This window comes from Diceros bicornis, chromosome 10, assembly GCF_020826845.1.
Source record: "Diceros bicornis minor isolate mBicDic1 chromosome 10, mDicBic1.mat.cur, whole genome shotgun sequence".
NCBI lineage: Eukaryota > Metazoa > Chordata > Mammalia > Perissodactyla > Rhinocerotidae > Diceros > Diceros bicornis.
The window spans coordinates 47,661,595-47,687,194 of record NC_080749.1 but is presented as its reverse complement, the minus strand read 5'-3'; the positions used below and the strand labels follow the sequence as shown (position 1 = coordinate 47,687,194).

Below are 25,600 nucleotides of genomic sequence, written 5' to 3'. Positions count from 1 at the left end.
TTGCTGCAGGACATATATGGCTCTCTCCTTGCTCACGGAAGCACAACAATGCTCTTTATTTCACATTGTCTATTATCACATTTTCTCCAAGAACCTTCCCAGGATCTCCTTTGCCTGCACTGTTTTATTTCTATATTCAGAATGCGCTAACTAGTAGCGGTTGCATTTACAAAGTTAACAGTATTAGACTGCCTAAATGAATTTTAAACTGGGTTCTTTCCTCCTTCCTGTGCTCTCCTAGAACACACACAGAGATTAGTAGATACAAACTATGGGTGCAACCTGAGTTAAAAGTAAAAGAAAAAAAATTTTGTTCTCAAACTATTGGATTAAATATAGTTGACCGTAAGAAAGATTTTATTTAGCTGTTTTAAATATATATTATATAAAATGTAACCTATACCTATATAAAATGTATGTATACATACATATTTCGTAATAAATTTGATACATATAAGTACATGTGAATATATAAAAATATGTTGTTTGGACCAGAGGACCGTATATGTCATTCAACATAAGATAGAAACTGTTTAAAATATACCCCCTTTAACTGCAGTCATTATTGGAAGTTTCAAAAGAGAAAGAGTTTAGAAGAAAATGGCAGTGTATGCATTTTTAAAAAGCTCACCCCAGAACATGAATTTCTTTTCCTAAATTAATCTCAAGATCCTGGATAAATGTCATAATGTCCCCATAGAGTGATAAAGGGTGAGAATCTGGCCCTGAATGACTGCTACAGATTGATTTCATAAATATTTGAAATAATTGTCCTTCACCATTTTAAATGGCCATCCTCTTATTTTGGCCCGCCCTCCACCCACTCCGCCCCTCATTTTTAAATAAAAGATATTGTTGCCAAACTACCAAATCTTAATCATTATAATAAAATTAATGCCCTCTTTTCAGTGCAAAGAATGTCATTAAGTTTATCTAAATATCTACTAGCTCTCTATACGTAAGCTTCATAAAATTCAGTTTTAAATATCTTATGCAACTATAAAAGCATAAAGTGGTAATTTCATGACTAAACATTATTTTGCCTCTTCATCTTTCCAACATACTTTCATACACATACAACCTGTAATATAGACAGATGCACACTTGATGCAAATTAAAATAACATTTTTCCCAACAACATTGTAACTGCTGAATTGGTACACCTAAAATTTTTAATGATGTGGATAAACATAGTCTGATCCGCTGCTTTAAGTTTATTTAAAAATGTTTTGGAAATAAAAAAGCAATATGAACAATAAAAGTGAGTACACATTTGTTTGGTACAGGTCAGACTTTACTATGATGTAATCACATATTTCACAAAAGTGTGATATTTACAACATGGAAAAAGAAGACTTTTATCCTGTCTGTGACATTTATGAGGGTCACTTTACAATCCAGATATAACTGAAAGGAAAAGTCATAGGAAGTTGAACAGGTTGACTTCAAAATAGCATTGTCTAAAAAGTCCCCCCCAAAATTAATAACAATTAGGAAAATTAAAGAAGCATTTAAAGGATGTAACCCAAAAATAAGAAATTATTTCTCTGCTAAGGTGTTTAGCAATAAAATATACAATGAAAACTTTCAAAACCAAAACCGTCTCTTAAAATGAAATGAAAATATAACTTAGTAAAATTATCCTTATGATGTTGTGTGGGATATGAACAAAAGAACTCCATTATTTAATTCCAGATACCTCAAAAGAATTTTAGGCTAGGAACCCAGTTCTTATTTAAAATACATTTCTTAAAAATGTGAAAATCCTCTAAAAGTTGTAAGTCCTGATATTTACCTAAAATTTTCAACCCAGATATCTCTCTGCAATAAAAAACTTTCTCCCAAAATGGACTTATTTGGAAGCCCAAACCCAATTTTTTCTCACATGAAATCATTCCATTGAAACAAAACACTCATGTTTCAAATTGAGTAAACATTAAGAAGATTTAATAAACTAGTTAAGGCAAGCTGAAAATCGAGAACACTCTGCCAATTTCCACAATGAATCAAAATAGCCAATTCTCATCAGTGTCTTTTATAGAAATAAAATCAGGCGCATCATGAAATCTGTCACCGTACCTGCGTGCACTTTAAACGACTACGGCACACACGCTGTAAAATCTTCACTCTGAGAAATAAAGCACACTTCATTTAACTGCTGCAAAACACTGCTGCAGAGGAGCCCAGTGCATTTTTTTTCGGGCAACTAATCCAGCTTTCCACCAGCCCTGTGACCTTTGAACTCCCTGCTGCCCCCTCCTCCTCTCGCTTCTGCAGTCAAAGCCTCAGAGCTGGTCTTATTTGCATAAGGCTCAGGCAGCCCTCCAGCAGCTGAAACGGAATGCTGGGTAAGGAATTGTGGAACCGCAGTTCTGCCAGAATACCTGAATCACCGGAGAGCTGGAATACGCGATGGGGAGTGGGCGCGGATTTCACTGGGCTGTCAGCATCACAGCCCCCCATGTCTATTAATGGATAAGCGTTTTTAACTCTTTGTTTTAGAGTGCTGCTTCCTCCCCCTCTCCGCCAAAAGAAGCTGTCAGCAGCGACTACGGTAACCAAGGAAACCCAAATAGTCAAATACTTCATTTAAATACATGTGGAAGGACAATTTAAAATTTTCATTAACTTCTCTTGTTTTTGAAACATAGCTATTTTTTTTCCATTGGCATACATATTGCACACACAATCAGGAACATAGGGTCTTTCTTTTTGTTGTGGCTTAAACAGCATCCTACAGGCATAAATTTATTTTAGTTACTATACAGATACATGAAGTCACTATAGTAATTCTATAAAATGTTAAATGTGTCCTAGTGTCTTGAAGACAATCATCCTAAATGGTATCCAAGAAATTAACTGTAAAGAATTTAGGTCCCAGGATGCCTTTAAAACAATACAGCAGTAATAATGTAGAGCAAAGTTAAACTATGTATTTAAATCTAAAGATTCAGGTAGCAGTAATGCTGGTCTGTTTTTGGCAAAGATGTTCAATGTTGTGCTATTATTTGCTAGAGTTATTTCTTCCCTTTTCTTCCTAAACACAGCAATCTCTCCATTTAAAACATAAACTTCTCTATTGCTCATAAACCTAAGCAGTGCTTATTTTCTAGATATAGAAGGTCATGTGTGTACATATTTTTATAAATACACATGAAGGCATATATTCTTTTCTAAATGGTGAGTCAATGGAAATATGCATCACCACATAATTAATCCATTCTTTTTAAAATTAAGCTAATTTGTTTTTCTCCATTAGTGAGTGAATAATACCTATGAAATAAGAGGTTTTATGCAATATTTTCCGTCTATCAAAAGAAACATAACATGAAAAATAAAAGGCACACAATAGATTAATATAGATATATATTACTATAGTTAAATATAAATGCATTGTTCTAGGAGCTAGCATTATTAACATTTCAAAATTTTCTTATTTCTAAAATATTTTTATTCAAATAATTAAATATTCCCAACCTTCCTCTTGCAGTATACCGAAAGACATCAATAAATGCTGAATGATATATTACCCAATTTATAAGACATGTAAACTGTTGCAATACAGGATTTTTTAATACTGAAAAAATAAATTTGATGGTTTTTATTTGAGTTTTTTATTAGTGGTATCCTGCTTTATAGTATTTCTGCATATATAGAAGATTAGAAATCATCAGATGAATTTTTCTTACCCACAAATTTTTAAGTAGGATAAATAACTTTTCAGTTTACTATAATCATATAAACCTTTCTGTATCACATCTGACTACATCAACAATCGAATCACATTGGGTCAATTCAAGTGCATCCTTCATATTACACACTGCAAATATCTGGCAAAGTTTTTGTTTAATAAGGCAAAACACACATCAGCCCATCCCAATTTAAATCCAAACACAAGGAAGTCTTAGAGTAATTTATAAAATCACTGACCTGTTCAAACAGCTGTAGTCTTAGTCCTTGTACTCTTTATTCATTAGAATCCAAAATAAATTGATTATCATTTTATACTATACGTCAGCATCACCAAAGGCACTGTTCTTCCTGGTTCAGTGGAATCTTCTTAAATTTGCCGACCCCGTGTTTTATTGCTGGTACCGTATGCTTTATTGTTCAGCGACAAGAGCTTCACTCTGCACAAAGACTCATTACCTACGGCTTACTGCACGGCCTCAGCCTCACTGAGGCTGCCTATATGTGATCACATGGGAGTTTTGTCTGAGAAAGCCAGGCATGCCACTGACTTCACTGTGTCTATGGATATTTTTATCAGCTGAGGTCTGCTAGGAGGAAGGAATAACAGATTATGAAGCTGCTCTAAGTCATTAATGCAGCACCACTTATGGAAATCCCTTCACAAGATTTTTTTGTATTATAGAAAACATTTGAGCAGACGTTCAAAAGAAGTTAACTAGGTTTTATTTTAATAAGAGGCTGAATGATAATTTAAGGAATGGGAACTAGCACAAAGCCGTTTCCTACCTTCTGCTTTCTGAAAGTACTTTTGTACAAATGTTATAAAGAGCCTTGCTCAACTGAATAATTTGACAGTATGTTTTAACCTTTGGATTGCTGGTGTTTCTCTTTCTTAGAGCTTATTTTCTAAAAGGATAAGTGGCTGTTTCCTTCAAAATCTTCTCAATGAAAATCTCAATCACTAGTAGATACTATATATGAATAAAAATAAAGATATTCTAATTACTTTTGATAAAGTAGATGAGAGGGTGAGTCTCTTTTATTGATGTATATAAATGAGGTAGATGATTAATTTATCTTCTCAAAAGATGACACATTCCTAGAACAGCTGACTTAAATGAACAATGAAGATTTCAATTTAAAGATCTAAAGGACATGTGGCTTATATTTTCTTAAAATCGCAGTAACTTATTTTAGACAACTTACCTCAATAAAGCATATGGTTTACCTTATCTGATTTCAGTGTTAACAAGCAGTTTCAGAGATGACTACTGAATATTTACAGGGATTTTCTGATGTATAGATATCAAATTAATATATATACACATATATACACACACACACATACACACACACATATATGTATACACACACACATATACAATCAGGTTATAGTTCTAAAATATTTTTAAAAATAATTACCTAAAGTTATTTCTCAAAATTTGAAAATGGATCATGGACTTCCAAATGAAAAAGCTATTTATTTATTGGAATTTGATGAAAAAAAATTGATCTCTCATCTGTTTAATAATCTGTCTAAATTGAATTGGTAATTGAAGCTTGTTGCTTGTTAATGTCGGTGGAAATCTTATGACAAATATAGGCAAAGTGCAACAAAGAGCAAACAAGGAAAAGTCAGAAACACCATAAATGAAGATAAGAAAATAAATTTTCTGTATAGTTAGATATACAATACATTTTAATAGTGTTTGTAAATAATACAGTAATCTTAAAAATAGTAAATATATATACCTATTTAGGCTTTCCATTAAAAGTAATTGTTTCCTGGAAATAATTATAACAAAAATTTTCCATGTCAGTCGAAATTTTTTAAAATAATTTTAAGCCAGGATAAGCAAGTGTGGCTAAATAGTCTAGTCTCTAAATACAATGATTTAACATCAGTCTTTATAATATTTTTTTGTAGGGTTAACATTGATTTAGAATGTTTCATGACATAAAGAAAAGTCTTTTGGTAAATTTTTCTTAACATTGAAAAAAATATTCAGATATGTTGTAAATGCCACCATTTTAATGCATTTGTTCCAAAATGCTCATGTTCATTTCCTTCTGCACACAGGAGCTCTGCTAAAGCTACAAAACCTTGGGGTATTAAAAGAAAAAGGAAAACAGAGTGTTCCTGGCTTATGTGTACCTCTGAGTTCTTAAAGATAGGTACATTCTAGCTAATATCTTTGATGATGTCATCATATTAATGTACAAGGAAATAAACAAAAGGCAGCCATTTTTTTCATACTGCATCACTTCAAAAACAGTGAAATAAAATGGTTGCCAAATGGAAGGAAAGAATCAGCAGAAAACTAAGTTAGTTCCAAATTCTTGAGAGAGGGAGGGGGAAGGGGTGTGAAATTGGAAGTAAAAACCACATATATGCAAATATGAATGTATTTAAAGAAATAATTTGCAATAAGAAAGAACTATAAATAAATACAAGGACTACAGAAATAGCTAGCAACTAAAACAAATTACCAGTAGAATAACGAGTCTCTAATGGAAAGACTAGAGTCTATAAACTTAATGTATTAAATGTAGGGCCAATTAAATTCATTAATATTGGAAAAGGCATTTAAAGGTGGACAACAAAGCTAGAAAGATCTAGAAAGAGACAGAATGATTATGAAATAGTAATAATCTTCCCAAGACAATCTACTATTGTCTTAAATGACCTTGGTGAGTTATTCTAGCATCTTATGCCTTAGTTTTCAAGTCTGCAAAACAAAAATGGAAAAGTCTTTGGAAAGCATGTCATGGAAATATACAGCAATATTTTTATACTACAATCCCTCAGTTGGTTTTAACCAAGCGTTGTCAACTAATATTTGTAAAATGACAGGAGATGATATAAAATTCTAATGATTGTTTAAAAGAATTTTAAAATGCATTATTCTAATAGCAGAGACAAACAAATTTAGTAAGTAGATAGGATTTTTGGAAACAAGAGGTGATTTTTTTCTAATGCATGCAGAAAAAAAAATAAATTTAGTTAGTAATTTGAAACAAATTCATAAAATTGCCTCAGGATTAAAACAAATTACAAAATATACCCATCCTTCCAGTGAAAATTCTGGAACTCTCTGTCAGCAACATGACAAGAGAATTGCAGCAGAGTTTCTGATTCTCACGTTACACAATGAAGAACGGTGCCTCTGCTTATATAACAGTTTCATCAGCCAAGAATTCTTTAAATTTGAAATTAGCAGAGAAACACAGGATCACAGCTTAAAGAAGCAAATTCTATCCAACATTAAAAAATATTTTAATTTACTTTGTAATATTAAAAGCTTTGAATTGAAAAAAATATTTTGATTCTTACTATTGACTCATTAGCTCGGTTTTTCTCTAATGACAAAGAGGCATCATAGAATAATTTTGTTTACTCCCCTCTTATACAAAATAACCAAAGCTTGTCAGAAGTAATCCAAAATGTTTGCTGTCTAGCTCATGCAGTAATTTGGGCATAGACGTGCTAAATGGATAATCCCTTGAAAATTCTACTGCACAAAGGAAGATGGAGAAGATTTACTGATACCTTCATCTATGTTTCCTGGAACTGTATTAATTGGCATGTATACCAGTACCACCTGTTGGATTTACCTTTGATCAGGCTGGATTTTCTTGCCACGTTTCATCCTCCTTTACAACACATTCAGAGAAGTCAATAAGTTGGCCATGTCTGCCTCAAAATCCAGGACAAATTCAATTCAATTCAACAAACATTTATTGAGAGGTTATCATGTACCAAGCTCTGAAACAGTTGCTAGGGGTATAAAAATGAAATATACTATATATGAAATATACTATAGTCTCTCTAGCTAAAAAAAAAAAATTGCTGAGCATGTTACAGGAGGGTGGTAAAGTAGGAACATGTTTTTTTAAGTTTGAATATTTTACTGAGTTAACATGCATTTCATGTACAATCTATACAATCTCTTTATTTTCAATATTGTTTCCTAAAATGAGAAAGTCAGTATTGTAATTAAAAACATTTATCAAATGTCAAATATATATATGATAGCTGCGAATTCTATGCTATCCTTCTCATCAAGAGATTGAGTCTAATTTCTCTCACCTTTATTCTAAGCTAGTCTTAATGATTTGCTTCACCAATAGAGGCTGAAAAGTGATGTTCTAGAAATCCCAAGGGTAAGAAACTTCCACTTGAGCCTCTTGGAACACTCTCTCCAGTAGCCTTGAGCTGCCATGTAGGAGGATTGACTACCTCGAGGCTGCCGTGTTGGAGAAGCCACAAATAGGCACTCTGATCAACAGTCCCACAACTGAGCCCAGCACTCTGCCGTCCCTGATGCCTGACACCTGTGTAAAGCCATCTTGGACCCTCCAAACCCACCCGCCCACCAACCGGACACCATGAAGTGATAAGAATGGCTTAGCTGAGCTTTTCTCAAATTCTTGTCCTATAGAATTCATAAGATATAATAAAATGATTGCTGTTTCAAAACATTACGAATTGTGGTAGTTACTTAGCAATTGATAACTGGAACATATTTACATGTGTATGACAGAGGCAACATAATAAACCTAAAAGTATGTGAAAGGGCAGTCTGATACACATATTCAGTGAAATCACTGAATTTTGTTAATGAAATAGATGCATTTAATGAGTGCATTAAAAGAAAATACAACTTAGGAGGGTGGAAAAAGAGAAGCAAAAAAATTCAGAGAGTGTCCAAAGTAATGAGGACTGAGTTATCTAATAAGATTGTGTGTCAGGAATGGGGTTTCTGAACTAATAGGAAAGAGATGGCATAACTAGCCAAGAGAAAACAGAATTCCCGGTTGCAAAATGGTACTTTGGGAAAAGCCAGAAACAAAGGTAAGAGCTTTACTAACTATAATGAGAGGAACTTTGAGGAAATTGGGTGACAGGAGATTTAGGCATGTGTTGGGAAGCTGAAGGAGAAAAAGGAAGTCTGGGGCTCCTTCTTGGAGTGCTCTGAAGCTTGAGGTGAGGAGATTCTTGCAACATATAAGATGTTGTGAAATTACCAAGGCATCAGAAAAAAGGTCTGGTTAAAGTGATAAATAAAAAAGACAACTTTGACAGTTGAGGAGTGGCTAGACTGGTGGAGCACTGAGACAGCGGCGGGGAGTCTGATGAAGAGGAGATGGAAAGAAACGATGAGGGCCTGAACTAAAGGTCGAAACTGAGGAATGAGGAGAAAGGGATTCATCATGAAAGAAGGAATATTTAAAATTGGTTGGATAAGCCAATCTCCGATCTCATTTATAGTTCTGTGATCTCATCTTGTTCTATGATTTAGCTACCAATTAGATCTGACAAGTAGACAGCATTACACTAGTTTTGCTAGACAGATTCAGTAATTTCACAGGTATTTTGATTTGTATTGGCCTTGGTTTGTCAATTTTCAAATATTGTGAAAAATTGCTATTATCAAATATTGTTAATGTTGTGTTTGGGAGGCTGCAGAGAACAGAAGAACAAAGAACAAACAACAAACAACAGAACCTTCCTTAAATAAAGTATATAGTGGAGAGTATTTATATTTCTTTCTTGTCTCTGATTTCTATGTTAGGAAAAAATGTAGGGAAAAGACAAATATGTCTTAGTTCTGCAAAGATTAAAGAACAGATAATTTTGAATAATGCAAACTAAGACAAAACACACACACCCCATTACCTATTAAAGTAAACAAGACTATTGGAGTTTTATCCTTTTGCTTCTTCATTCTATCTGGATATTAGACTACCAAAGTAGCAGATGTTAAGTTAAGCGGCCGGTGAACAGCCACTAAGAATGATGCAGGTTAAATGTTAGGCATAGTGCTGTAATTGCTGCTACTGCATGCACAATGTGTACATAAATCATTTGAACGTGGCTGTAAAGAAGGCTTTATGCAAAGTTGCCCAGAGAAGAAAGTATCCAGATTTTCCCCCACCCTTCCATCTCTTTATCACCACAAAGGCATTAGAAAACAGCATTTATCAAGAGAAAAGAGTAAATGAAGCAAACCTCTCTGAGAGCACAATGGATACATTTATTTCTTGGTGACCATCAAAGTTGATTATAATGATTTCTTCTCATGCTGAATTAGATGTCTAACCTGGGACAAAAAAAATATGGCGTAAAACAGCATACGCAAAAAATCAAACATAATCTGAGCAGGTAAAAAAAAGAATAATTTAATAGGACCAGTGGCTTTTCCATGTCAGGGGGAAGTTGCACCATAACTAAAACGGCTATGATGCTGCTTTTGGAGTCAAGGCACAAGAAAAAGAGTTTCCTATATTTAGTTCACCAACACAAGTCTACGAATACTTGGCTAATAGATTGAATCTATTTTGATTTGTATAACAGAGATATGCAGAACGAGCTTTGGCATATTATTTACCTGAATTCATTCATTCATTCATTCATTCACTCATACATTTATTCATTTTACATTCACTGAGTACTATACGCTCAGAACCTGATTCAGTTCTTTGACAGGTTGAAGAGATGAATAAGTCACAGTCTGTAAGCTAAGTGGCTCTCCATCTAGAGGTAGAGACAGATAGAAAGAGATAGTTACAGCATAATGGGATAAGTTCTAAAATTGAAGAATATATAAGAACATAAAGACAGGAGTGAACAACACTTTAAAAATAGCTAATAGTGATCAAGCACTTATTAAGACCAAAGTACTTTACTTTACATATATTAATTAACTCATATAACTACTGCAACACGCCTATGAGGTAGCTACTTTTACTATTTCGATTTCATAGATGAGACAACTGAAGCACAGACTGGTTAAGTAACTTGCCCACGTGATGGAGTCAGTATCCAAACCCAGGTAGTGGCTCTGCTGGGAACATGTTGCCTCAGGTAGTCATAGTAGGCTTCACAGAAGAGGTGACATGGAAAACAAATTTTCAGGGATGAGTAGGAGTTCTTTTATGGTAAAGAAGAAGAGTATTCAAGGCAGAAGGGCTAGACTATATACAGATTCTGAGGCATGACGAATGTATGTGTGAAGGAAACTAAAAATTTCACTGTGAAAATGGTAAGGTTATTTGATCTTGATGGGACTGTGCATTTGTAATGCTGGGATGTTTGGAACTCATCTTAGAATCAGTTTGTACTCATAGGGGGTGTTTAAGTGGCTTGATTACAACTGTGTTTTATTAGGTAACTCTGGAGAATGAATTGGAGAGAGGGCCTGGAAAAAGGGAAACCAAATGAGACTGCTGAAATATCCCAGAAAAAAGTTATAAAACTCTGAATGAAGACAGTGGCAGCCCTAGGGACGGAGAGGAAAGACACTGAGGAAGTACATCAACGAATATTTAGGCTGGGAGTGCGGGAGAGGCCTGAATCCAGAATTTTTAATTTAGGAAACAGCATGGATGATGACACCTTTAACCAAGGTTAGAAATACAAGAGGAAGCTTAGATATGGAGCAGTTCAATGGTAAACGTTGAACACCTTCTGTGCACCAGGCAAGAGTATAGGTCCTAAAGATACAAAGATGCCATCTTGGCCTCTGAGTGCTCAGTGCCTGGTAGAGGAGCTCACAAACAAAATCTACTACCAAGATATACAATTCCCTCCATCACAGCTAACTTTTAAGAGTATAGAATTTCTCTCAGAGGCCTGATTAAAGGTTAAGAAAGAACAAAGAGTGACTACCTTTTTTCAAAATAAGACTTCAAATCTGGAATACCATCAATTGAACTTAATTGTGGTGCTCATATGAGAAAACTATATAAAAGTGTTATGTGCAGATTAAAATCATGATCTGGACCATAAAATCCACCTCCATGCTTTCTATAAATCATACAACATGAAGAAATACAAGAAATAAATTAGATTTCTCCTTTAGGCAAATGTTTTAATGAGCTTAATCCCGTGGCTTGCTATTAATGCTAGTGACTGGCTTCTTTGAAATGAGGTATGCATTTTCTTTCTTGTTCATATAGTCAGCTTCCTGTTTAGTATTCATTATTCATGTCTATTTTTATCAAAGAGAGCTATTACATGAAACCATGATTCAAGCATGTTTGGCTCTGATTTTTATCTATGGAGGGAAAGGAATTATACACTCTGATTGTACTGGTATATGATTGTTCTATACACATGTGATCATAGTGCATATGTGTTCCTTCATATTAGAAGGTGGTGCTATTTAATTCGAGTGGTCTGGCTAAAGGACGGATATTCCTTTTACACCTGTTCCAGTTTAGAACATCAACACGCCATTGAAGAAAAACCATTAGCCTTGTAAATAAACTAGTAAAAACAAGTTTTGATCACAGTCTCAATAAATTCTATCTAGATAGTCTAAGAATTTCTTATGTGAATAGCAAATCATGTGGGATTAAGAATAGAAAGAAGCGTAAACACATTTTATCTGAATATTATGATCCTTGGTAACTTGAGCTGACACCCGTGGCTACCATAGCAATTGCTACTTTTTGGAGGCCATAGCATGATTTGGATCTTTCACTCTTTAATTGCTGATAGTTATCTACAGAACATGCAATTATGATGGCTGAGACAAAATTGGGCATTATATTGCTACTGTTTCCCATCCATTCACAGTGAGGTGACTTTAATGTTGTCCACATATGTTTGTTACATAGTATTTATACAGTATTTCTTTGACCTAGGAAATCTACGACCACATTGCTCCATTTCCCTATCACTGTAATTTATTATATTCTGTGGCCACCGTGGAACCAGGTAGCAGCAATAAATTTATAGTTGAATGGACTACAAGAAGAATGAGGCTTTGGGGCCGGCCTGGTGGCACAAGCGGTTAAGTGCGCGCGCTCCGCTGCGGCAGCCCGGGGTTCGCCGGTTAGGATCCTGGGCGCGCACCGACGCACCACTTGTCAGGCCACGCTGTGGCGGCGTCCCATATAAAGTGGAGGAAGATGGGCATGGATGTTAGCCCAGGGCCAGTCTTCCTCAGCAAAAAGAGGAGGATTGGCAGATGTTAGCTCAGGGCCGATCTTCCTCACAAAAACAAAAATAAAGAAGAATGAGGCTTTTAAATACAAAGATATTTCAAGACCACACTTATAATAAAACTTGAAATCAGCTAAACATACTTAATATATATTTATCAACATAGTAGAAAATCAGACAGCCATTAAAATCAGAATCATTATGACTATATAAAAACAATAAAAATGTTTACAAAACAATAATTAGTGAAAAAATTTACCAGAAATATAAACACATATGATTACAACTAAGATGTATAGAAGACTGGGGAGGAATTAAAGGAATTAAGGGATTATGTGTGATCTCAGTATTTCAAATATATAAGCATAAAATAATTTGAAAATAGAATCAAAATCATAGCAATAGTTGTTTCTCGGACATTAGGTAATAGGTGATTTTGATTTTCGACTTTTGGCTTTTTCTGTATTTTACAAGTGTTCTGTTTCCTGTTATTAACACAATGTAAAATTTAATAATATCAGAATTGTTATTATATTGAAATCAATTATGCTAAAATTAATTTAATAATAAGAAAAGCATTTGAAAATAAGAATTTCTTCAAATAATTTCAGCTGCTGTAAGTTTAAGCTTTTAGATATCAAGGAAATCCGCCTTGTGTACTCCGCCTCCACACTTCACTCTTAGGCTGGATTTGATACTGATGCCATCTTGTCTACTTGGGTCCCTAAAGACGTGATAGCTTTTGATTGATGAACGGATTCCTATTCAACGTTTTCTTCAAGCAACCACACACTATGCTGCTTTTCTAAGTTTGCTTTTGAGGTACTACAAGGAGGTTCCCGTATCTACTCTCACTCTTTCTGTAAGTGGCAATGGACCAAAACTGGTGATTGGAGGTGGCAGAATAAGGTGTCAGTGAATAACACTACTCTGACCTAGCTGCTGAGCCCTATATTATGATAAATTATTTTACTTGCCTGGAGGAGAGAGAGTGTATTTTCACAAAAAAATGGCAAAGGCACTAGAGGGATGTGATACATGTTTAGATTGGAAGAAGATCTTGAGAATTCAAAAAAAAAAAATCTGTAGCTGGGCATTATGTAGTTCCAATTGAAATTTAACAACAGAAAAATCGGAAAGCTTGGGGTGAAAGCATCTAATTGGGACAATATTAGCGTCTTCATACTAAGTCTTCCTTATGCTTGGAGGGTGCCTGCAATGCTAAAGTCCAGCAGTGGAACTCTTGCTTTCTTGTATCCCAGAGACATCATGCTGAAGCCTTCTGAACCTAAACATACTATCACTGGGTTTTGTTATGGTTATTAATTGTATACTGAAAAAGAACCAATCATAACATAGTTGGAGAGTGTTTCCCAGGCAACAATTTGAGGGGCAACTTTTAATGTGTATTGACCAATAAATCTTTGGCTATAAATAGGAGAGTCTGAGATAGAAGCCCATTCTCAGTCCATAGCACAGTATTAACTGTAAGATGGTCCTCTGATTTCTTACACACTCTTCTTCCTTTCATCAGATGAACTCTTTCTCCCTTTTTAAGACTCAGCTTAGGGCTGGCCCCATGGCTCAGTAGTTAAGTTCCACACTCCACCTCGGCAGCCTGGGTTCAGTTCCTGGGCGCAGACCTACACCACTTGTCAGCGGCCATGTTGTGGCGGCAACCCACATATGAAAAATAGAGGAAGACTGGCAACAGATGTTAGCTCAGGACTAATCTTCCTCAAGCAAAAAGAGGAAGATTGACAACGGATGTTAGCTCAGGGTGAATCTTCCTCAGCAAAAAAAAAAAAAAAAAAAATAGACAGCTTAAAAGCCTTTCTTTATAACCTATCTCCATATCATTTGTACATGGAGAGAAAAAGCCTTTCCTTTCTCTCTCTTCCATAAATTCTTCATTTATTACTCTACTATACATTTTATAACATCTTACTGTTGTAATGTGTTTGCATGTCTAGAAAGTTATCAATAAACTGAGATCTCAAAGATAAAGCCTCTGCCTTATTCCTATTTATATTGTTAGAGCCTACACCAAGTCTTTCACGTCAGACATGCTCAGTACTGTTGAACAAGTTCTTGCAAAAGTTTTTAAAACACAAACATAAACTGTACACAAGCTTTTAGATAGCTATCTTTAGAATGTCTGATAATGCTGATAACATGCAGGTTGTTATTTAGAGGACAGAATTATTGTTTAACACCAGCTTCCGGTTTGTGTTTTTTAGCTTGTCTAAATAAAAAACAGACGAAAGGTGGAGATATTGCACACACTTCCTCCCCCCAGCCTCTCAGTACACCAGGGTTATGAGAATCGGATCAGACAGGATATCTCGCAATTTTTTTCTTCTTGTAGGCATTCCACAGCTGGTCACACATTTTCCGCCTTGTTAAAAATTTCTCCAACTGATAAAACTTCTTGGGCCTTTTCCTCAAGTACCAATCATCATTACTACTCCCTCTGCCAATAATTTTTTTCTCTTCCCTCTTTTTTTTTTTCAAATACAGAAAAGATGTGCTTCAACTGTTCTCATATCCAAGAGCAGTCCCCGAGTTTTTGCATATGCTTATTTATGTAACACAGTCTCTTTGAAGCCACAGGTAGATTTCTTTCAGAGTGCAGACACTTGCACACCAAGGGGTGTTCAAGCTTTGCTAATGGGCCTTCACAAACATTTTCACATTTTGGATCAACATATCCGCCAAAATGTAAGCCATTTTAAGAATACTATTTCTGTCAATTCATGGCATGTACTAAATAAAATTATGTAAGATAGACTAAAGTGTCCATGTGTTAATATTACATATAGAAGAGCTTTTTCTTTTTATTCATTCAACATTAATTTCACTGGACTTTAATAGTCATTAACATAAGAAATACTTATTGAGACATTGATTGATAATAAGAACCCCTGCCCTCTCCCCATCAAATCTACAACAGATGGACCAGAAAGAAAAAGGGTTTACGAAGTAGAAATTCCTTACTAGGTTTTTGCCTATCACAATTGTCTATTCTTTCCTCTTGAGGCAAGGAACATACTGTGCTGTGGAAAATAGTAAGATTTCAGTTTAGTTGTAGAGAATTTCGTAGCACAAAAAAGATTATCATGTGGCCTGTATTGCAACAATTTTAACATTGGCAATAAATTCCAAGAAGAGAGAACAAATGTAATTTTATAATATTTGCAGGGAAGATAAAATCCAAATGAACAATCCATTTTGGATGCAGTGAATATATTGCCAAAATTGAAATGACTTTTTGTAGAATATCAAGAACACAGAATAAACAGAAGAATTATTACTGAGTTGGAAAAGTAAATTATTCTTGGAGAGGAAGAAAAAAGGTCTCAACCCTTCTCCCTTTATAAGTCCAATTTCATGTGGCCTTTTAGAGGAGTTGTGCTGCCTAACTTAAATTTATTCAACCTTTTGATGGACTTGAATTTTCTCCTGAGGTGTTTTAAACATTTTCTTTCATCCTTAAGTAGCCATGCAAGGTAGAAGGACCACTTGTAACTTTATCCCGTTTTACTGATGGGAAAAGTAAGGCATAAATATTTAAGCGACCACTTTCCTAGCTTAGACTAATGCTCTTTTCACTCAAGTGCTCTGGCTTTTTATTATTAACTGCAGAAATGTATTTGACAAGTGATAGTCTTTAGTAACTTATATAAGGAATTAAAGTATTTCCTTTTATATGTTAGATAAATGGTAGTGTTTAAAGGGATGTTTCCTGGCCCTAAATGCACTGTGTGAAAGTAGAGAGCTATACCTAGATATAAAAATAATAGCATTTTTGGTCTAGAATGTCTAAGCTTCAGTGAGTCAAATCACAGCATGAACACTAGTGAAACAGCTTAGAGATTAAAAACCAATCACTAACAGAGTAGTTCTACAAGCCAAGTACATAAAGGGAAAACGTCTGGTTCACCATACGGACCTGCATCTCATATCTGATCGAGTAGTTAAATTAGGTATTTTGACATAGATATTTTGAGCTCTGCTTTTAGATAGTACTTTATCACCTGATCACTGTGTTGCTTTCCTTCTTGTCAAAAACAGAATGATTTGAATAACTTAAGCTCAGTTTGGTAGCAAATGCTACAACATGGCAGTCAGGTTTCCGGTGGTTTGGGTGGACACTGTCAGAGGAGACGGAAGGCTGGGGGGCATAGACGGAATCACTTGGTGAGAACCATATGGCTTAAGAGTAGAGAGAAAAGAGAACATAAAGCTTGGGTTGGCTATAGAATAACATGATAGAAAAGGATGCGGGAAAAGAGATGGATAGAGAAGGATTGTTCACAGGTAGTTACGAAGAGTGTGATTGAGGTGAGTGGTAACAAGGAGTTGTAACTACCTGATTATCTCACTACACAGGCCAGTACCGCAGGTCAGTTTCAAATAAGCTTTACAGCAGTCACTGAGCAATTTCCTCTGCCTCTAGGAGCATATCTATGCTATTTAAAATTGATATTCCCATTTAAAAAATATTTTTAGTAAAGAAGTCCATTCATTTCACCATTTAAAAAGGGAGAAATTTCCAGGTAAAATAATAAAAGGGTTTGTGAGCTTCCTAAGAAAAGTAAAAGGACCTAACTGTAACCTTTTGTCCTTGGATTAAGGATGAATAAAAAATGGTCTGTTAGTTTTTAAAAAGTGTTACATACAGAGTAAGTCCATAATATGGGACAGATAGGAGACTAGGAAGACAACTTAAAATGTAAATTCAATATTTTTCCTATTTGCTTATAAACGTCTTAATTTAGTTATAGTCCCTTAAATTCAAACATGTCAAAGCTAAATGGTGACAATCGAACCTGGTTTTCCTCATTAGTACAACTATTAGTTCTATTATACATCCTTTTTCTTTACTCGTGGATGACTCTGGGATTCATTCCAAAGAATAGTCTGCCAATAAATTATATTTTGTTCATTTAAAAAAAAAATCAGCTTCTCAATATTTATGTTGGTCTAACGCATTTAAAAGCTGTTCAGTTAGAAAACCTAAAATAAGATGCTTAGTAAAAAGCACGTTCAGCTGATGACCATATCCTGTTTCTCCTAGCTTTTGTCTATGACGAGGTGCATACCATTTAGAACAAGTGATGTTAAATAAAGGTACACCTCCATCAGTAGAGATCAACAGTTGACAGACTGTATTTTTATTGTTTCTCTCACCTACACAGACCAAGCCTTATTTGTTTCTGTTACCAGAGTGATTTATTAAAGAAAGTGGCAAAAAAACCAGAATTTTTTATATGTTGAAAATAATGCAATCAGAAAGAAGAAACTAAAACACTCATATTCCAATTCCCAAATGAATTGATTAACAGGCAAAATATTTTGCTTTTTCTCTCTTTGCACATTTTCTTCTCTCTCTCTTTCTCTCTTTCTCCTTCAACAGCTTCTGACACTTCACTTTACTGTAAGTTTGTGCTGTACTAATAGACCAGTTACACAAGTTTGTAGATTAGAGGCTGCGGCCCTGGAGTATGAAAATGTGCCTAGTTACTATAATGTTACATGTAGACATATGTTCTGTCATTGGGCACTATAATGCTATTATCAGTCATTTTAGAGTGTTCCCTTCAGCAATCTATGCCTTACTAGAAGATTAATGATAAGGATGATCATGCCAAAATGAATATCATTATAGGTCATCACATGTATAGCTCCCTTGTAGACACAAAGAGTTATTGGGGGGACTAAAGAACATTAGATAACTGAGTGCTTGCAAAATTAATTTTTACATTCATAATAGATTGAGTAATAGGTAAAAATCACCGACACTTTCACACACATGCTATTACTTTTTTTTTAATTTGGTGCTTATTTATTTATTGAGATATAATGACATATGACATTGCATAAGTTTGAGGTGTACAACATGTTGGTTTGATATATTTAAATATTTTGATATGGTTACCACTGTCATGCTGTTACTTTTTAAGTAAACAAGAGAGATCTGGTGATTTGGGTAACTGAGGTGAATATATGTATTTTCGTGTCAATATGCATGTATGTGTGTGTGCGCGTGTATATTTAAGCCATGATACAAGTGAACTTCAAGCTGGTCATCTGGACTGTTCTTGTGCTTTCAGACAACTCTTTATTAGCAATTACAAATTTAAACACTTTTCAGGTTCAGGCTGGCAATATATTTGTATGAGCAGGTGTAAGATAGTAGAAACTGTGACAATGGCAGTGAATGAGAAGTGTATATCCAAGGGTGCTAAAATTCAAACTCTTAAAACTCATCATGCTGGCTAAATGAAATAACTAAGGGTTGTCATATATCCTACTCTATAAGAATTTTTCACACTTAACTTTTCATCTCACCTTGTGGTTTTATTTTCTTTACACTGTTAGTAGGTTAAAACAATCTATGTTAATACTTCATATTTGCATAGTATTTATTCTCAACACCCCTTAGTGATTTGTAGAACTATTCATGCTACGAAAAGGGGAAAACAGGCAAATTTTGATAAGAATATTAACTCTCTCTGACTATATTGACTCCATTTAGCAAACTGAAAATTAACTAAATAAGAAGCCAGCTTCCATTTTATTCACACCTCTAAACATAACATCAAACTTTAATAAATGTGGGCCCAAATAGTAAGAGAATTAAATGCAAGGCCCTAAGGGCAGAGGTTTCTAGGAATGTGCTTATAATAGAGTTTCACCTGGGATTCAATTAAATATTTAGTGAGAGCGGCTGAAAGAAAGGCGCTGTGCGGAAAGCTGTGGGGGAGACAGAGATGAATACGACACAGTTTTTGTCCTCTAGAATGTCATGATTGATGGCAGCCAACACATTTAACTTAGAGTGTGGGGTGTATGTGGTGGTGGGGGGGCTCCCTCCTCTTTCTCCTCTAGCTACAATTCCGTTTATATTTGCACAATCCTATCACTCTTTCCCCCAGTTTCATAGGATGAAGTATCCTTTTTCCTTTTTGCGGCCAGTACCTCTACATGTGCCTTTTATCCCATCTTCTTCCTCTCTCTTCTCAGACATTATACTATAAATCAGTCAACAAGTTTTTTCTGTAATAGGCCACATAGCAAATATTGTAGGCTTTTGCGAGACATATGGTCGCTGTCACAACTAGCCAGTTGTTGTTGGAATGGGAAAGCAGCTGTAGACAATACGTAAGCAAATGGATGTGTCTGTGTTTCAATAAAACTTTACATATGGACACGGTAATTTGAATTTCATAAAACTGTTATGTGTCATGAAATGTTTTTTCTTTTTCTTTTTTCAATCATTTAAAAATGTGAAACCATTCTTTGGTTGAGGGCCATATAAAAAGAGGTCGTGAGCCAAATTCGCCACAGTTTGCTGACCTCTGCTATAAACAATTGCCATTCTTCCACATCTCCAATCCTTCCTTTTCTGCTTTCTTCTCCTAAGCCTATAATCACACTAAGGAGCATATTAAAAATATTTAGCGATGACTCTGGATTCTAACCAACTAGAATAGATAAACCAGCCAATCAGATCTGGTATCAGCTATAAACAACTAGTGGATAATCTTGGTGTGCACAGGCTAAATATCAGCCCAGATCACACCTCATCTCATTTGAAAAACAAAACAAAGCTCTCCTTCATTGCCATCTTCTCTCCTCTTTATACTCACTGTTTTTGAAAGTTATTCTAATTTGTCATCTCTCATCCATTCTTCAAGGCATCTGCTCCCATCGTTCCTTTAAAACCGATCTTTCCAGAAGAAACTTTCCTATTCTTATTTTTTCAGCCCTTTTTAAAAGTCTTCTATTTCTGTCACTTGGATTAAATTCCCCTAGTCATCTTCCACCTCTCTGACTTTTGATTCTTGATTGCTATGGCAGGTTCCTCTTCATCCAGCCATCTCTCCTGCAACCATTCCCACTTGGTATTCTCCGGAGTTCTCAACTCACTGCTTCTTGTTCCCCGTTCTTCTTAGCTTGACAGTCTGAGGCATTCTCAGGGTTTGATTTTCACTTTTATATAGATGACCTTCATGTCTATGCCTCCAACCTTGACATCTGTCTAGACCTTCAGATTCATTTCACCACTTGGATTTCCCTGAGGCATCTCGAAGTCAGTGTATCAAACAATGAACCTATAGTCCTTCCCACCAGACACCTTTCTCTCGCATCCCATATCTTAGTCCAGCAACACCAGTCCTGTTGCTAAAGCAAGAAAAATGGAATCATCCTCAATGCTTTCCTGCCCTCACTCATTGTTCTACTTAATTAAGAACTAAGAATCACTGACTTTTCCTACAAATGCTTCTTCATTCTGCCTCTTCAGTGGCATCCCTGCTACTACTGTCTTAGTCCTGGCCTTCTTTGCTTAGCTGGACAATTGCACTAGTCTAGTCACTGGTCTCTCTCCAGGAGGGCCATTTAAAACACAAATGTAATCAGTGAACTCCCCTGCTAAACTCCTGAGTGACTCACTATCAGGATACTTAGCATGGCACGAAGACCCTCTACCATCTGGACTCTGCTTCCTGCTTCAACCTTATCTCCTAAGTGTTTCTTTTATTCCCCAGTAATAGGGACCTGAACATAAAATACGACTATGTACCTTCATGTCTTTGCACATGCTATTCTGATCACCTAAAATATCTCCTCTTTTCTTCATCTGGCTATGCCTACTCATCTATTAAGAATCAGCCTCTGAATTCATAAAACTGGTCAAAGACCCTCTCTTCGTTGTTTCCATTCTATTTACCAAATTGTATTGAAAGTACAACTTCTCTCTTCTGTAACCACCCCAGCTTCACCGTGAATGAGTAAAACACGTATGGTTAGTCATTGCCACTCCAGCTCCTACTCCAGTATCTGGTAAACAGGCATAGGGGAAGAGTACTTAGCAAGCCACAGGAGTCAGACTGCCTGGGTTCCATTCCCAGAAGCACAGCTCACTTGCTCTACGGTTTTGGGCTTCTACTTTCTAAGTCTCATCTTTAAAATGTAAACTCAATTCATTCATGAAAAAATATTTATTGAACATACACTCTGTTTCAGGCATTCTTCTAGGCACAGAAAAAATTCCTCACCCTCAAACAACTTTTGTTCTAGTGGAAGTAGGGGAAGAAGAAGACAAAGAAAACAAATAGGTAAAAAAAAAAATAACTAAATAAAATACACAGTATATCACATGGTGGTAAGTGCACAGGGGATAGGGAGTGAAGTTTTGGGATGTGGGAGGTGGTTGGCAAGTTTTAAATAGAGTGATTAAGGAAGGCCTCACTGAGAAGTGATGTTTGAGCAAAGGCCTGAAGGAGGTGAGGAAGTGAACCTTGAGAATATCTGGGATGAAAAGAATTCCAGAAGAAATAAATAGCAAATGCAAAGGATCTGGCATGCTCAAGGCATAACGAGGAGGCAAGAGTGTTGGAGAAGAGTGAGCAAGGGAGGGAATGAGGTGGAGAGAAGGTCAGAGATGTGGGTGAGGGGGTCGGGAAGTCAGAAGAGCAGCAAACGGTGTTGTCATTTGAGGCCTGTTGTAAGGACTTTGACTTTTACTCTGAGTGAATTAGAGTCACTGGACAGTCCTGAGCAGAGGAGTGAATGATCTGAATAAGGTTAAAGATGATTGGTTGCTGTGTTAAAAATACGCTGTAGGAGAGCAAGGGTAGAAAGACGGGCTAGTTAGGAGGCTGTTATAATACAATCGTGTGTCTCTTAACATTCTGATAAATGCTTTGTTAGGCAATTTTGTCATTGTGTGAACATCATAGAGTGTACTTACACAAACCTAGATGGTATAGCCTACTACACACCTAGGCTATATGATACTAATCTTATGCAACCACCGTCATATATGCAGTCCGGTGTTGACCAAAACGTCATTATGCAGCGCATGACTGTAATCTGGATGAAAGATGATGGTAGCTTGCATGAGGTGAAGGTGGCAAAACATGGTTTATTTTGAATATATTTTGGAATTGAGGCAAAAGGATTTGCTGGATGTTGGGTGAGGGAAAAGAAAGGAGACAGATCTTGATTCCAAGGATTCTCATTGTGTAAGTACAAGGAGAGCGTTAGCACTTTCCTGGGAAAGCCTGCAAAAGTTTTCCAAGGGATGGCTAAGAACAGGAGTTCAGGAGAGGTCAAATTAACTTTGAGATGTCTATTATATATTCAAGTGGAGATGTCAAATAGGTAATTCTATCTATCTATCTATCTATCTATCTATCTATCTATCTATCTATCTATCATCTATCCATATGAGTTGAAGTTCATGGAAGGAATTTAAGCTAAAGATAAAAATTTTCCAGTGAACAAGTAATATTTAAAACCTCTAGACTATAGATAGAGAAGGGAAGCAGTCTGAAGACTGATTGCCGTGCACTCCAACGTTTAGTGATTGGGTAAATGAGGAAGAATCAGCAAAGGAAACTGAGAAGCAGCAGCAAACACCATAAGAGGAAAACCAAGAAAGTGTGGTTTCCTGGCAGCAAAGCAAAGAAAGTTAAAAAAATAAAATAAAATAGGGCAAAGTGCAGGATCACCTCTCTCAAAAGCTACTGATGGGTCAAGTAACTGGAAGACTGAGAATTTACAATTAGATTTAGAAACACAGAGGGCACTGTGACCTTGACATGTAGTTTTGATGAAGTGGTAGAGGCAATGCTTGACCTGAGAGTGTAAATAGCTTTTTTAAGGAGTCTTGCTAAGGTGTGGGTAGAAATAGACCAGTAGACAGAAGATGATGTGAGAGAAAAGAGACTTTTCATTTTTAAAGAAAAAAATATAGAGGCTGGCTCAGTGGCGCAAGCGGTTAGGTGCGCGCGCTCCACTGGGGCGGCCAGGGGTTCGCCGGTTCGGATCCCGGGCGTGCACCAACGGACCGCTTGGCAAGCCATGCTGTGGTAGCGTCCCATATAAAGTGGAGGAAGATGGGCATGGATGTTAGCCAACGGCCAGTCTTCCTCAGCAAAAAGAGGAGGATTGGCGGATGTTAGCTCAGGGCTGATCTTCCTCACAGAAAAAATATACGTATATATACTTATATGCTGATAGAAAAGATATAATAGAGGGAGATATCGATGATATAGGAGAGAGGGGTATCTACTGGACCAATATCTTTGGGTAGGCAACAGGGAATGAGGTCTAGTGCACAAGTTGAGTATCTGGCCTTGGACAGGAACATAAACAGTTCATGCATAGTGACAAATAGAAGGAAGAGATATGGGGGAGAGCCTACAAAAGTTCTCTTCTGCTGCTATTTTCTCCGTGAAATAGGAAACAAGATCATGAGCTGATCATGAGGATGGTGAAGGGAGGTGTTGGAGTTTTGTTGTAGGAAAAGAAAGATCGCCTTCTGGATAGTGAGGGATTGAGAGACCTGGGAAGTGAGACAGGATTAGTGGCTACCACCAAGGCTCGGCTGAAATTAGTGGTTATGAATTTAAATAGAAATAAATCAGCATAGTTGTGCATTTTTCTCCAGCCATGTTCAGCTGGAAATAGGTGTGAAATAGGCAGTGTTAGATTGAACCTGGGCTGGGGTCATTCCAGGCATGTACTTTAAAGCAGGAGAGATGGGCAAAGGGAGTTGAGGGTAAATTTAATGAAGTGATCACAATAACGGGCCATGGAATCCAGTTTATTTTAGGAAGAAAGGAAGATATGAGTGAAAAGGTGGTGAGATCAATACATGGTAGGTCTCAGTGGGGTTGAAGAATCATAAGAATCAGATTACTAGAAGGAGAGAGCTAGAAAGATAGGAGGTAGTAGGTGGAGAATGGGCTCTTTGAGATTGACAAAATGAAAGGCTTCCAAATATTGGTTACAAAATTTGTATGGATGCACACAGGAGGAAAGTGAAAAATAACACTACTGGAGAAGATAGTCACAAAACTACCTCTGGAAGGCTCATCTACATGGACATTGATATAATCAAGAATTGTGAAGGTGTGATGTTAAGGAGAGTAACAGAGAGGCAAGAGTAAAACTCTTCAGGGAAGGAGGGGGTGATATGGGCCTGTGGATGACTGTATAGGAAGATAATGATAGTTCATACCTTTCAAGTTGCTGAGGATTAAAGAAGATGTGAATATAAATGATTATCAGGGTACTAGTCCATGGCGAACTCAATAAATATTAACTTTTATTATTCTACTGCCTCCATTGCTGACAACTATGTTGCCAACACCAAAGCATATAACACCTTAATACTGACTGATGGGGGATGAGTTTTGGCTGATTGGCTGGTTTTCTATCCAGGTTACTGATCAGGATGGCTGCAGGGGTCTGAAGGAGGTGGGCTTAAGAGCACCAGGAAGTAGAATTCCTGTGATGAGACAATTTTGGTATACAATACACTTATATTACTCAGGAATTCCATAAAATTATAATTTACCTATTTGTAGAAAAACTAATAGCTTTTTCTCTTTTAATTATATTTCCACTTGACCCACTCTGGCCAATACGCTTATAAATGAAAGGTATGGGGCAAGAAAATTGATCAGAGATTTTATGTCAGAACACTGGCCTTCCCAGCTATGTGAGTTCTCCATATTTTGGAGGATGGTATTCTTCATAAGTCTTCATAAACCAAGGATGTAGGCTCTCTTTTTGATTTATCAACATGTCATGAGAATTAACAGGCTAGATTCTTCATTGAAAATAAATATGAATGCTTTTTCACGCTTTTCATATTTATTGGATTTCTGTATTTCTTTAGCAACTCTTAAAATGTTCTCTGAAGATTTCCTTCTATGTATCTGGCTCATTTGAGAACAGGTTGACATTACAGCCTAAACTTGTATGGAGTTCTGAGCTGTTCTTTTTGGAATAATCTACATATTCCTGTTTTGCTACCAGATCCAGAGTAGTAACCTAATATTTTATGATACAGTCATTGAGTTTGCAAATCAGCACTCTAGTGAACATAATTTTTACTTTGTTATGAAGTGCTACCATTTAGATTCCTCTAGG

The 25,600-nt window shown here is 36.0% G+C and overlaps 1 protein-coding gene across 2 annotated transcripts in view; it reads right to left on the bottom strand.

Annotated features, from left to right (window-relative positions):
• The window catches only part of CSRNP3 (cysteine and serine rich nuclear protein 3), a 182,405-nt gene that overhangs the window by 86,034 nt on the left and 70,771 nt on the right, over window positions 1–25,600 (bottom strand). Inside the window, exon 1 of one of the 2 annotated variants that reach the window (XM_058549165.1) lies at window positions 2,080–2,145. The exons of the other annotated variant lie outside the window; for it this stretch is intronic. The gene's annotated coding sequence lies outside the window, so the exon portion shown is untranslated. Of the gene's footprint in view, window positions 1–2,079; window positions 2,146–25,600 lie in introns of those variants that run through there. 2 annotated transcript variants of the gene reach the window in all.